This window comes from Desmodus rotundus, chromosome 12 (assembly GCF_022682495.2).
Source record: "Desmodus rotundus isolate HL8 chromosome 12, HLdesRot8A.1, whole genome shotgun sequence".
NCBI classification, from domain to species: domain Eukaryota; kingdom Metazoa; phylum Chordata; class Mammalia; order Chiroptera; family Phyllostomidae; genus Desmodus; species Desmodus rotundus.
Window position 1 is genome coordinate 10,663,438 of NC_071398.1, and position 13,893 is coordinate 10,677,330.

Below are 13,893 nucleotides of genomic sequence, written 5' to 3' on the forward strand. Positions count from 1 at the left end.
TTGTGAGGATCAGACATGTACAGTCCAAAATCATGTTTTACACGTAGCATTTGTTAAGTAAATAATTATTATGAGGTGTAATAATTATTGTGTGTTCTAAGACTACAATATTTGCAATAGATCATTTGTATTTATTTATTTTTTGATGTTTCCAGTTTTTACTCAACTAACGCTGTGATGGACTTCTCTAATACTTAGTGGATGGTTTCTACCTTCTATGGTTTGAAAAAAAAAAAGCACAGGTATTTGCAAACTGTAAGTAAGAGAGCAATAGTTTTACTGAGTAAATGCTCTAGGAGAAAAGGGCAAGCTTTGAAGGGCAGGCGTGCTACTGGTGAGAATGCAGCTTTAGCATGCTGGTAGCCACGTCTCACGCCAGGGTCATCGGTTGCTATATCTGAGCTTCAATTTCCTCATCGCTAAAATAGTACTCACCTTGAACATTCATGTGTCGTGATAGATGGATAGATAGATATAACATAAATTATCTGAAGTAGTAGGAAGTCAATAGAATTTAGCTATTGTTTTTATTTCTTGCAATTTGACACATAGATCATTTAGGGTAACAGTGCAGATTTGTATCAATATAACCACTGGTCTTCTAATGGAAACCCTAAAAATAAATATAAGCATGCTTTCTAATACTTTATGACCAATTTGTATATTTTTCAATAAAAATTCTTTCATAAGCAGTTATAGTCCTATGGTATGAGATGTCAGATTATTCTTTGAAACATGTTCTTGCAAAATGAAATATCCATTTGGAATACATATTTATTTTAGAAAGGCAGATCCCTTATAACAGCAGTAAAATGGGGGCACAGGTTTTCTAGTTATTTCCCCCCTTACCCAATCACATTTTAACTTCATAATTACCTGCATATATTTTAGTGTCCTGTTTTACTTTGAGGAAAGAAAGATAAATGAATTATAGATGATAGTCTCTTGACCATTCTAACTTTCTTCGTTGAACTCTAGAGTACCCAACACTTACAACAAAGGCAAGTTTCATGTCAAATCACAACACATGTTTTAGAACATGACCAAAATTATGTTTTTATTTTTAAGATGTAAAGAAATGCACTGAGAAATGTATTCATATATATGTGTGTATATGGACATTATATATATACATATAGACATATAGACATAAATATACACACACACACATATATACAGTGTTTATATCAATTTACTTCCCAGCCCCATTAGTAATCTTTGTATGTGAGTATGTATATGTGTGAAAAATTTTCTAAATCTGTAGGATCCATTTGTTATCCTATGAAAAACATCAAGGATGGATGTAGGTATATTCAAAATACTAAGAACTGCCTCATTAATTTTCTTCTGGGAATCAAGTAAAGGCTTATGATCATAGAGTTTATGAATCTCCACAAAGTGTTTCATTTTACTTGCCTCTGAAAAACATTTTTGGCTCTTCCTTATTTCACTTTTAACTATTTGTATGTCTGACCATTCTATATTAACTGTGACAGGCAAATCTACACATGGCTGTGTGTCTCATTTCTGTGAAACGTTCTTCAAGCTGCTCTTTGAGAGATCTTTCTGATAAATCAAAACTTAACCCAATAATTAAATATCTTCCTAAAAGTCTTATATGTTCTTGTCTCCAGCCTGTGAAGATAAGCAAGGCTTGCAAATTCGGAGCTATTGGAACCATGTATCATATGTTTATTGAGCTCTTTTGGTATGAGAATAACTTGTTTCTTTAATGTGTCCAGAATTCTGCCCAAATATACTAAGAAAGAGGATCTATAATATTATATGCATATATCTTTTAATCATCTGAGATTTGGTACAGTAATTTCTATTGTAACGATCACTTTCATATGCATCATTTCTTTTGAAGGTTGATAAAGAAGACAAAGTACATAGCATATCACGTGAGTTCCAGGGAATGCCTTTGGCATTTATCCTATATTCTTCCCTTTGCTCATCACAGCAATTTTGTTGTAACACTGTCAAACACAGTCTGCTACAGACAGTGAAAAGCCTTGCCCAAAGTCACATCTTTATTAATCAGTAAATGTGGGACTTGCCCGATTTTCAAGTTTGCGATTTTTCTCCTAATACTACCCGTTTGCAAACTCAGTATGTTACAATAGATGGTTCCTTATATTCCCAGCATGAACCCATTTACTTTGTACAAGAAGAGTCTGAAGTCCAAGGGGAAGTAAATCGCCGTGTAACCTTGATGGAATTAGCAGTGACAGGCCAAGTGAGAGCATGAAAGTCAGGGAAGGATGATTGCGCTCAGCGTCCACATACAGCATCACCCGTTTTTCCAAACTCCTCCACAATAAACAGCCTTCAAAAGGCTGAGGATAATGTACTCAAGCAATAAAGGGAGAACATTCTAGTAGGCAATCTACTAGGATGAAAGCAAGGCAATGAGTAACCCAGAAAGGTCCAAGGACAGCAATTACTATCTTCATCTATGAAGTGCACCAGTACATTCATTCTGGTGGCACCTTAGAGAACAGAGAGAATACAAAATAGGGAGAAAATGAACCCAATGTCATGTCCAGAAATCAGCATCGTCTAGTTGCCTGGGACCCTCAGTAAACATTACACATTGAAGGTTAGCAAAAACCCATTCACAGACAGGTATCTGAACCGACTAGGCACAGGAAATGGAAAAGGAATGAACTGCATATAAATGAGACTTGAATCAAAACTATAACGGATTTTAATAAATCAGCAAAAAAAGATCACCAGCTCCAGCTCGTGGGCGGTGCTGAAGCATAAAGTACACTAGTGTCTATGGATCTCTGTGAGTTTGGAGAAAGCTCACCAACACGCTATAACTCTGCATCCAGAAACACAAGGAATTGTGTGGTTCAGCAGAGTTTGTCTAAGCTCAGGTATAATGAGGACGGCAATCTGGAACTCACGTGGAGAATTAGCTGTCTATGATCACAGAGGTGCATCACCACCCCGATCCGCCAAGTGCTTTGTCAAAATGAGAGACAGGAAATCTAGGCAAGCCCAGCTCTTCTTTTTGTAAGACAAGCTTCACGAGTTGGGTAAGGTCTAAGAGGAAACTGTTTACGGCAGTATAGAAGTTGGAGTATGCAATCATTCCAAAATCATAGCACTTTGCAGGCTAGCCTGTGAATCTCTCCACTGTATAACAAAAATCCATGTTAAATTATATCACTCTTCTCTGAAAATTCAAATTAGTATAAGACTGAGTCCTAGGAGAACAAAAATACACTGTACATGAGGATAAAATGGTGTCTATTTTATTCACTGCTTTATTCCCACTTTCCATGGTAGTTCCTGGCTCATGGTGAATACTAAAAAAAAAAAAAAAAAAAAAAAAAGGTGTTGAATGAGTGAGTAAAGATATGACCTGTTATTAATAACCTTGAGGACAGTGGAGGAGACATTCCTTGACTCATGTGTCTGCTTTAGCCATTAGCACATTGTCCTACAGAGCAAAGCAAAGAAAAAACAAATTTCACAGCAACTGTTAATCACTCTCTTGCTCTGCCCACAGATGAGGGAAACCTGACTTGTTTTGAATGATTAGAAATTAGCTAGATAGAGAGGGGAGGTAGCAGAGGATGTATATTCCAGACAAAGAAAAAGGAAGGGGGATTTTAAAAGCATCACTTGGTTCGCTCGCATGTTCAAGCCAAAGGTTGCGTAAGTGGCATATGAGATGACTAGGTGTAAGGTAGAAAGTGGTGGAAAATAAAGTTCGAGAGGTAGACATGCACTGTCATTGCATTTTTCAAAGCACACTGTCAGAGTTTTATTTTTTTTTAATCTCTTTGAGCTCTGGCCAGGTGGCTCAGTTGGTTGGAATGTTGCCCCATACACCAAAAGGCTGTGGGTGTGATCGCCGTGGGAGCTCACACTTGGGTTGCGGATTTGATTCCCAGTGGGGTGCACATGGGAGGCGACTGATCAATGTTTCTCTCTCTCAAATCAATAAACATATCCTTGAGTGAGGATTAAAAAATAAAACATTAAAAAAAAGCTCAAAATGCTATATTTAGCATCAATGAGCTTTATAACCTGGCTATTTACTAAGAGCTCCTAGCTCCTATCATTTTATCAACTCTCAGATATCCCAATCACCAGTATACTGAAAGCTGTATGCAATCAGATCTAGCTATAGAAAACCTAGTCCTATGGAAATCTACAATTTTTAGATATTCTTTATTTTTATTCTTTGATCACATTACAATAATGAGGGTCCAAGAACAACTTAAGTTACACAAACAATCTTCTTTCCCATTTTTCCTTTCCCTTCGCTTTACTCATGGCCAATGTTTAGAGACATGTTCAATCATTAGCTTCTCAGGGAAGCATATTAATAGTTATCACCCAAATGCTTTACTTTAGGTTCCTTATTATTATTTTTGTTGCTTTGGGTGGATGAGAGATTCAGAAGGCTCACAAAATTGTAGCAGAAGGAGAAGAAAAGAAAGAAACTAATGCTGATTGAGTATCTTCAACTTACCAGAAAATGAACTTGGTGCATTTTTATTTTTATTTAAATTAATATTTTCTTATTCAAAACAACATGGGGTAGATATAATTTCAATTTTACAGATAAGGTTCAAGATTACTCAGTTATGCCTGCAAGTTCTCCCAGTTCACGATCAGAAGAGCTGGGATTTCGACCTAAACACTCTGACCTATGAACTCTGCACAGTCCTGCAGTCCACGGGCCTCTTTTTTCTCCTTCATTTTCATTCAGCCCAAGTCAGTTTCTTAAATGTTTATCTAGGTGAGCGTCGCCTTTATATTTGCAAATTATCCCTCCACCTTCCCTATCATCTTTGATAAAGCGAGGGGTCAAAAGCATGTGGTGTGTGTCCTTCAGGTCACATCCCTAAACAGCATGTCACGTGTGCCTGATGCCGTGTCTGTGAAGTGCTCAGGTGAACTCCAAATGCAAACTTCTGTGGTGAAAGGAGATGCAGTGATGTCAAAGATTCTAATACTCATTTTTTTTTTTTTACAAAAGAAGGATTTGCATAGAAGGACAGCACATTTTGTCCCCTCATTCAATTTTAATATTTGTTTGTGCCTACCAAAGGACAGTTTTGTTTATTTGGTGCTCACAAAATCCCAAAGTCTATTTCCATGCTTGTAAATAGATGATAAATCAGTAAATATTATTTTTAATAGTACAAGCAACGAGATGGCCCAACCAAGATTCGATAAATTAAAAAAAAATTCTCTGAATAATTCTTTACATTCCTCCTGATGTTCAGTCGATCCCTTTATTTTTGTTTTGAAGCAGAAGTCTCAGAAAGCAAGATTCTTAAAAGAAGGGCTCTATGCCCTAAGGCATCTTTAAGATAACCTAAGATAGCTTTAAGATGACTAAGCACATGCCAGTTTATCTCTTGGTTTTTCTCTTCCCCAAATCTTCAGAATTAGGATGCTCTGTAAGGACTAGAAATGATTGCTAGCCAATCATTATTAGCCAAATTCCTAATCAATCCATTATTTTGAACAGTAGACAGACAACTAGACATGTAAGTCTATGTGTCACGTATCTAAATTATATCCCTGGTAGTTAGTAATCTCAGAACTAAATTGCTCCCATAATACACACTGAAAAATAGACACTAAGGGTCAGTCTAAGTCTGACCAGAGCAATGATTTTAGGATTTTCAATATTTGCAAAGGAAATTCTTAACTTCTGAAGGTTCTCCTGTACTAACATTTTAAGAAGAATAAGAAAGATGTGAACACTACACAAAATAATAAGACCTTTATTAAAAGTACTGAAAGCAAAGAAAATCTAGTTTTGGGGACCAAACTGTATAGTCATAGGCAACTTGGGAAGTAAAAGTAAAGATCTGTTATCTGTTCTTCTAGTTTGCATATTGTCCTTAATTACAGTTTAGACAACAAAATGAAACATAAATGACTTTTTATCAACGGAACATTGCTGGAAGCATCAGCAATAAATTATGAATAACTGAGGCAGAAAATTTTTCAGATCATGTATGCATAATGCTATTCTGCATTTTTGGGATCCCGATTGGACCTCCTGTTTCATGCAAATTGAGCACTACCTTTTATGATTCAACCTTGAGACTAAGTGCCCTGCTCCATATGGATAAGAGTTGAACTTTAGATGAGAAAGACCTCTAAGTCAATGTTTAGTGCTGTGTGTGGTGTTGTGGAAAAGCCCATTCCGTGAGCAGAGTAGACAGGGTCAGCAAATTGGAAACGTACGTACGTAGGTATTTATTATCACCCTTATAAAAGCACAGTTTTCACTTGTTGCTTAGGTATGGTTGCCTGGGAAACCCAATAATAATGGATCTGCTTAGCTGAGGGGTGGAGGCTTTTGTAAAGGCCACTTGAGGAAAGACTTGCTATTTCAGAAAGTCCTCTGTTAGCTTCAAAGCAGCTTGGAGTAATTAAAGAACTTAAGGAGGTCAGAGGTGGCCAGAGAGAGGACAGTTAGCATACCAAGGTGGCCCTTTCTGCTATGTGGATCATTGGGAAGGCTGATCAGATCCAGTTCAGCCGAGATGGGGCACAGCTGGGTTAAGACAGATGTGAGAAGGAGTCTGTCTGCCTCACCCCTTACATCCTGAATACAGGAGAAGAACACAGGAGGACTCAGCCTGAGAGATGAAGGACAGAGGGCAACTCCAGCTGGATTGGGACCAGGGAAGACCATTTCCATTTTCAGGCAGCAAATTTTCATTTTGTGACAAGAGAACTCTGAGATAAGCTGACATTATTCAAAAGAGGAAAGGAAGACTGTTTAATTTTTCAGCTTATGCAAAAATGATCCCCACAGAGTATGTGTGTTAGAAGATTGTGGGTGGTTTAAAACAACTTGATATGCTAGAATGGAAAGCAATCTTAACAAGTTGGAAGTTGGGGTTAGGTATTGTGTTGAGAAAGCTGAGTTTCATTCTGGCAAATGAGAAAAAGAAAAAATAAAAAAGGCTTCATATTCAAAATCAGATCCAGAAATCCTACAGCTAGTTCTGTGGTTGGCAAATATTTTCATTATTTCCCACCTTCTCCTCTTCTTCCTCCTTTTTTTTTTTTTTGCTTCTTTTATCCTTCTATTATAAAACCTTTTAGATTACAACACACTGCTAAGCAGATTTTTTGCAATGAATCCTAGTGAGGGTCAGGATTTTCCCAATTGCCAAAGAGCCCACTTTCAGAAATACTCTACCACCTTCAACAAATCAATGGGCTAATTAAAGCTGTAAAGATACCAGGGTGAGAATGATAAGCTAGAGGACATAGGCCATAGAATGAGAGTCTAGGAATTAGCGGGTTCATGTAATGAGGATCTTGCCCCATTTACTGACGAGCGTTTTTCTATGTGCCTCACATTGTGCCAAGAACTGTCTAAGCTCTTAGTGATGCATATCCATTGCAGCATACCTCGGGGGCAGATAGGTATTGTTATCCTGCTATTATAGATGAGGAAACTGTGGCTTAAAATACAATAACTTGCCTGTAGTTAGTGTTCTTGCAAGGGATGCTTCTAGAGGATAAAACGACATAAAACACATAGTGCTTGAAATTGGCCAATCAGTTGAAACGGAAACCCCCCAAATAATACATGAATTATATCCTAAATAGGTAACCATGTTATGGACATTGAGATAACCTGAAGCACATTTATTCCAAAGATCTAGTCAATGTCTATATTATCCAGTTCAATTACCACGATTATGTCTTTAGAGTGAGATTCTTACCAATAGAATTTTGGTCAGAAAGAAGATCTCAAAAAGAGAAAATATATTACTGTCATCAGGTACTCCAGTCTCCCTGCTGCCTTTTCTGAAGCCTAACCAAGCTGTGATTAAGGTCAAGTTTACTATCTACTTTTTTTTTTTTTTAATTTTTGGTTCCCACAGGCCCTCCTCAGAGAGCAGAGTTTTATGTTTTCCCTCCTTTCTCTCTACACTTCATTCAAATACAGTCATACCTCAGTACTTGTCACATTTGGATGAGAAAAAAAATGTTCTTGCTCAGGACTCACAGCACTTGGTGGAACTTGTATGAGTATGAGGCTGCTGCCAAGACAGGATGTCTTATGGGAAAAGTTGTTCGGTACTCATTGGTTTCGGCACTCATCACGAGTTCCTGAACAAATTAGTGATGAGTACCAGGGCACTTCAGTATGACACTTAAAGATTCCCATTTCACCAGACTGCTTTCTGGCAATTCCAGTCACATCATTTACCTACAAAGTATAGGTTGCATAAGGTCAGATTTCTGCAGTCCTCAAGTTTTTGGCAAGATATTTCTGTGCTTGTAAAAGGTCCATTTATCTTCTCTGTCTTGTTATATTTAATTGTTGAGAATCTTCCACTTTCACAGTTGGAATGAACCAATACTGGGGGTGGGCGGGGTGGGGGAGAGCAACAGAGGAAAAATTGGGACAGTGGTAATTGAACAACAATTAAAAAAAAAAAAAGAAAAGCAATAGTGAAAGGTAGTCAACAAAACTCCTTTAGTTTATAAATTCACCTAACATACAAATGGAAAAACCAATGTGTGGGCCATATAATTTAGACAATTCAAGGTGTTGTGATTGTTTGGTATGTACATGTGATATAAATGACTCATCCCATTTTCAACCTTGGCTTTCACCTTTGATCATATTAAAGGTTTTCTTCCTCTTTTGGCAGAAATGTGATTGTCATATATTCAGAGAAGCATTATATGTGAAATCACTCAACTGTGTAGGAGACAAGAGACAGCTAATTTCTCTCTCATTTTGTCTTTGATTTTGAATTAGTCGGCTGGAAATTGCAGTAGGACCAATGTATATGAGAGAAGAAGATCACAGTAACTTCCAGTTGAAAGACACAGCTGCAAGTTTCTTAGAAAATATCAAATACTGAAACCATTTCCTTTAAAGATCTAATTTAAAAGGGGGATCATCCACCCATCGATTACAAATTTGAATACTGTGGCTATTTCAAAATCTTAACCTTCATCTGGTCTGAAGGGCCTTGTAAATTATGCTGATCTCAGGGGAGAAACATCAGCTATTGGCCATTTTAAAGTCCATTGGAAAAAGGAAAATAAACAATTCTAGCCATATTATACCATTTGATTCCTTCCATGTTTTAAACATAAAATATGCCATAGTTTTAACATAAATAATATCTATTGTATTGACTTTCAGTTTTGTGTGTGTTTGCCCTCTGCCCATTAATAATAACAAGGAGTAACAGTCTCACACGATTTCTATTGCTCTATCGATCCCCAACATTTTAAACATGACGCTTTCTTTTCATTACTTTGTTTTTTCATTATTTTGTTTTTACGTGTTAAGAAGAGAGAAATTGCTTTTTATATTTCATGGTAACTATCCAGATAACAAAAAGCAGTGGTTTCTGGAGCAAAAGTCATGGATTTCTAGTACAAGGAACAGGGAGATAGAATATGAACTTGACATATCTATTCCAAAGACCAGGGGGTTCATAGCTTATTCTATGGAGATATTGAAAATTTGGGTCCTAAATTCATAATCACGGTGAACACAGGTCCTACTTTCCATAGATAGTCCTAGTTTATGGTTTTTATAGGCATAAATATAATATGAACAGAGACCCCTTTCACTTTAAAAAATGTCCTAGTTGAAATAATAAATTATATAGTCATTCTTTGCAAAATAAACAAACACATAACTTAAAGTGAATAATTGTGACACAAATATTGCTTCCTCTCCTGAGGAATTTTGCAGTCCCTGACATCTTTTTTTTTTCTCAATTATTTCACACACACACACACACACACACATACATGCAAACCTGTACAGTAAGTCAAAACTGAAGGTTCCATTTTCTAGTTCCAAAATAAAACAGATAACCCACATGCTTTTAAATATGCTATTACCAGGTTTATTGAAATATACAATGGAGCTAAAACATGGTTTCCTAAGTGTATAATTTTTTACTTCCTACTAGTTCCAAAATTTAGAGAAAACATATGTCACACATTCACTATGGGACTGAAATGTCCTCTTTAAAAGGGTTTAGGGAATAATAAACATATCGCCAAACCATACTTTCACTGACAACCAATATCAACCTCTCATCCATTCAAATATGTTTATGCAGTGCCTTCAACGGGCCATATCTTGAAACTGCAGAAAGCACAGAAAACTCCAAATGCTCAGAACCTTTGGGATGGAAAACATTTCTTCACAGAGAATTTTTAAATGCGGGGCATTTTATATGCAAAAATAATGGCTGATACCTATTAGCTCACAATCAAAATAAGCATGGAGCACATGAGCATGGACTGGCAGCTCAGTTTGGAATTTCTGAGGGGACTTTCATCTTAGCCATATTTATGTGACTTCCAGAAGAAAGAAATCTTGGTAGTGTTAACTGAAAAACAAAGGCAATGTACCTGGATTAGAGTTCCTAATTAGGGGAGAAAACAAATGACTATTCCATTACTGATGAGAAAGAACAGGATTTTGTCTCTTTAGAGTTTATAATAGTGGACGCCAGATAAATGAGGAATATCTCTATAACAACTTTCTCATTTCCTTTTCTGTAATGTATCCACATTTATCAAAGCATCCTCCAAAAAACTAAGTAGCATTATATTAAAAGGTAAGGCCATAATATATTTAACAAGAGCAGCAAAATGTTATTTTTATCTCACAAATGGAGTTGTATCAAAATTCACTACCTCCTTGAAAGAGAATATAACATATAACCCAGGTCAGGACTTCTGGTAAGATGGTAGCAGAGGTAAACAAGCTCACCTCCTCTCACAATCACATCAAAGTTACAACTAAAATATAGAACAAGCATCTATCAGAACTGTCAGAAATTGAGCTGAATGGAAGTCAGACAACTACAGAATTAAAGAAACCACATCCATCAGACTGGTAAAAGGGGTGGAGATGCAGAATGGGCTGGTCTCACTTCCTCATGTGGTGGATAAAAATCAGGAGGGGTATCATGGGAATGAGGAGTCCCGGCCCCACACCAGGCCACCCCAGCCCAGGGTTCCAGTGGCAGAAAGATAAGTCTACATAACTTCTGGCTGCAAAAACCAGCGGGGATTGAGTCAGTGGAAGAAACTTCTGGAGTCGCAAGCAGTTCCCCTTAAAGAACACACATATGGACTTAACCAAACTCACTCCCTGTGAGCTCCAGCGCTGGGGTGGCAGCTTCAAAGGCACCAGGGGCATACAGAGAGGAACTGAAGTGTCTGGCATGAAGGCGAGAGCTGGGGGACAGCTTTCTCCCAGACAGAAAGGCAAGCAGAGGCCATTGCCCCTTTTCTGAGACCTCCCTCCACAGAGCCACAGAGCCAGCAAGTGGGTGCCATATCCGAGACTCCATCAATCTGGCTATCACTGTTTGCCCCACCCTGGAGATCCCCAGACTCCATCCCACCCAACTTATGGGCCCACCCAAGCTGTTAACCATAACTTTTCCATATAAATGGTTGGTCTTGGCTCATGCTTCACAACTTCCTAAATTCTCTCAAACAAGCAACAGATGGCCTTAGTGAGCCCCCAGCCTCTATACCTCTTGCTAAGTGGCCCCAGACCCAGCACTAGCAGCAGCCAGCCTAATTCACAGCTGGGCTTCACCTGAGAATCTTCAAGCCAAGTACAAGTAGCAGCGATCTCAAATTGCTTTATAGCTCAGGCAGGGTGGCCCCAGGCAAAACACAGGAGGGGGCTCACCTTCATTGCACCATCCAGGAAACCTCAGAGCTTGTGCACCCAGTGGACAGCAACAGACCACACTGGAACACCACCACCCTGCCCCTGCACAGCTGATCCTCCGTGGAGGGCAGAGGTTGGTGGTTAGTGGTCACAGCCAGCCCTTGCAGCTGCCTGGCCTGGGTAAATCCCTCCCATTGACCTGCTAACAGTAATCATAGGTGTACCAGAAGGGGAAGAGAAAGAACAAGAAATTCGAAACCTAACTGAAAAAAATAATGAAAGAAAACTTCGCTAATTTGGTGAAGGAAATAGACATGCACATCCAGGAAGCACGGAGAGTCCCAAACAAGATGGATGCAAAGAGGCCCACTCCAAGACACAGCATAATTAAAATACCAAAGATTAAAGATAAAGAGAGAATCTTAAAAGCAGCAAGATAGAAGCAGTTAGTTACCTACAGGGGAGTTCCCGTAAGACTGGCAGCTGATGTCTCAAAAGTAACTTTGCAGGGTAGAGGGGATTGGCAAAAGATATTCAGTCAAGAAAAGCAGGGACCCACAGCCAAGACTGCTCTATCCAGCAAAGCTATTGTTTAGTATAGAAGGGCAGATACAGAGCTTCCCAGGAAAGAAGAAACTAGAGTTCATCATTACCAAACCATTATTATGTGAAATATTAAAAGGACTTATTTAAGAAAAAGATCAAAACTATGAATAATGAGATGGCAATAAATTGATCAACAATTGAATCTAAAAAATAAACTAAGCAAACAAGAAAAACAGAGACAGAATAATGGATAAAGAGAGCGTTTTCATGGTTGCCTGATGTTAGGGGGTGTGGGAGAATGGGTGGAGAGGTAAGGGGACAAAACCAAGGGGGAGGGTGGAGGTGGGGGAGGGAGGTGGGTTCAGCTGGGGTGGGGTGGAGAGATGGGGAGAAAAGGCATACAACTGTAATTGAACAACAATAAAAATTAAAAAAAAATAAAAAAAGAACTACAAATAGGTAGTTACAGAATAGCCATGGGGATATAAGGTACAGTATAGGAAATGGAGCAGCCAAAGAACTTACACGCATGACGCATGGACATGAACAATGGTGTGGGGATGGCCTGAGGGAGTGCGGAGTGCTGGGTGGAGGGGAGCAAAGGGAGAAAAATTGGGACAACTGAAATAGCGTAATCAATACAATATAACTAAAAGAAAAAAAAACAATCTAAACAAATTCCATGAACCAATTTTTATTCTGTTACTTGAGCATAGCTTTTGTATAGACCATTCCTAAATCTAAACACATGCCTATCGTGAAGCCATAAGACAGCCGGAGACAATACATCTGTTTTGCTAATCATTCTAAAACAGCTAAAACTAAGTCTTAAACACATCTGAGCCAGAATAAACAGTCAACGCTCCTTGTTAAATAGAAAGCAGCTTAGGAAACAAAAATGTACAGATAAAATAGAGTTTTTTTTTTTTTCCCAGTACCGACCTGGCACCATACATAGTTAATACAATATTACGACTATATTCCCTATATTGTAACTTATATCTCCATGACTGTCTTCTATCTACCAGCCTGTACTTTGCAATCTCTTGACCTTTTTCACTCAGTCTCCCAACCCCCTTCCCCTCAGAGACTTTTTATAATAATATGTGGCCTCTATATGTAACAGACCATAGTTAAGGGAAACAATCCAAGCTTGTTTCTTACGAACTAATGATATACATTAAATGTTCTCCATGAGTGAAAAATAAAATCAGTTCAGATTAGTTCCAAAGCAAGGAATGTCCTTTGAAAATGATTTTCTAATCTAATTGCTATTGTAAAAGCTGGTACAGATTTAAAACGAATATTTCTAATATGTACCCACACACCAGACACAATTAGATTAGCCTTTCCCTAAAGACTTCATAAACATTCAATTAAATCTTAACAAATGCAAAGTATAAGCCAGGTAGATCCTCCCTGAACAGATATCTCAAAATTCCTGGAACTTTCATAAGGGTTAAACCTTACAGTCCACTTTACTTTTTAATAATAAGATGATTGAAGTATGCCTTGGCATAAAATTAGCATTCACATTAACAATTTTCTTATCTATTGTTTCAATATTGGAAAAAAGAAGTGATACCATAACCATGTCATTAAGCTCATAAGCTGGATTTCAAGTGCTCATGAATGCAAAAAATTACATTATTGATATTTTC

General features: G+C 37.9%; 1 protein-coding gene across 1 annotated transcript in view; it reads right to left on the reverse strand.

The window, feature by feature from the left end:
* CDH8 (cadherin 8) overlaps positions 1 to 13,893 on the reverse strand; it is a 334,727-nt gene that overhangs the window by 42,569 nt on the left and 278,265 nt on the right. The gene's annotated exons all lie outside the window — the stretch shown is intronic.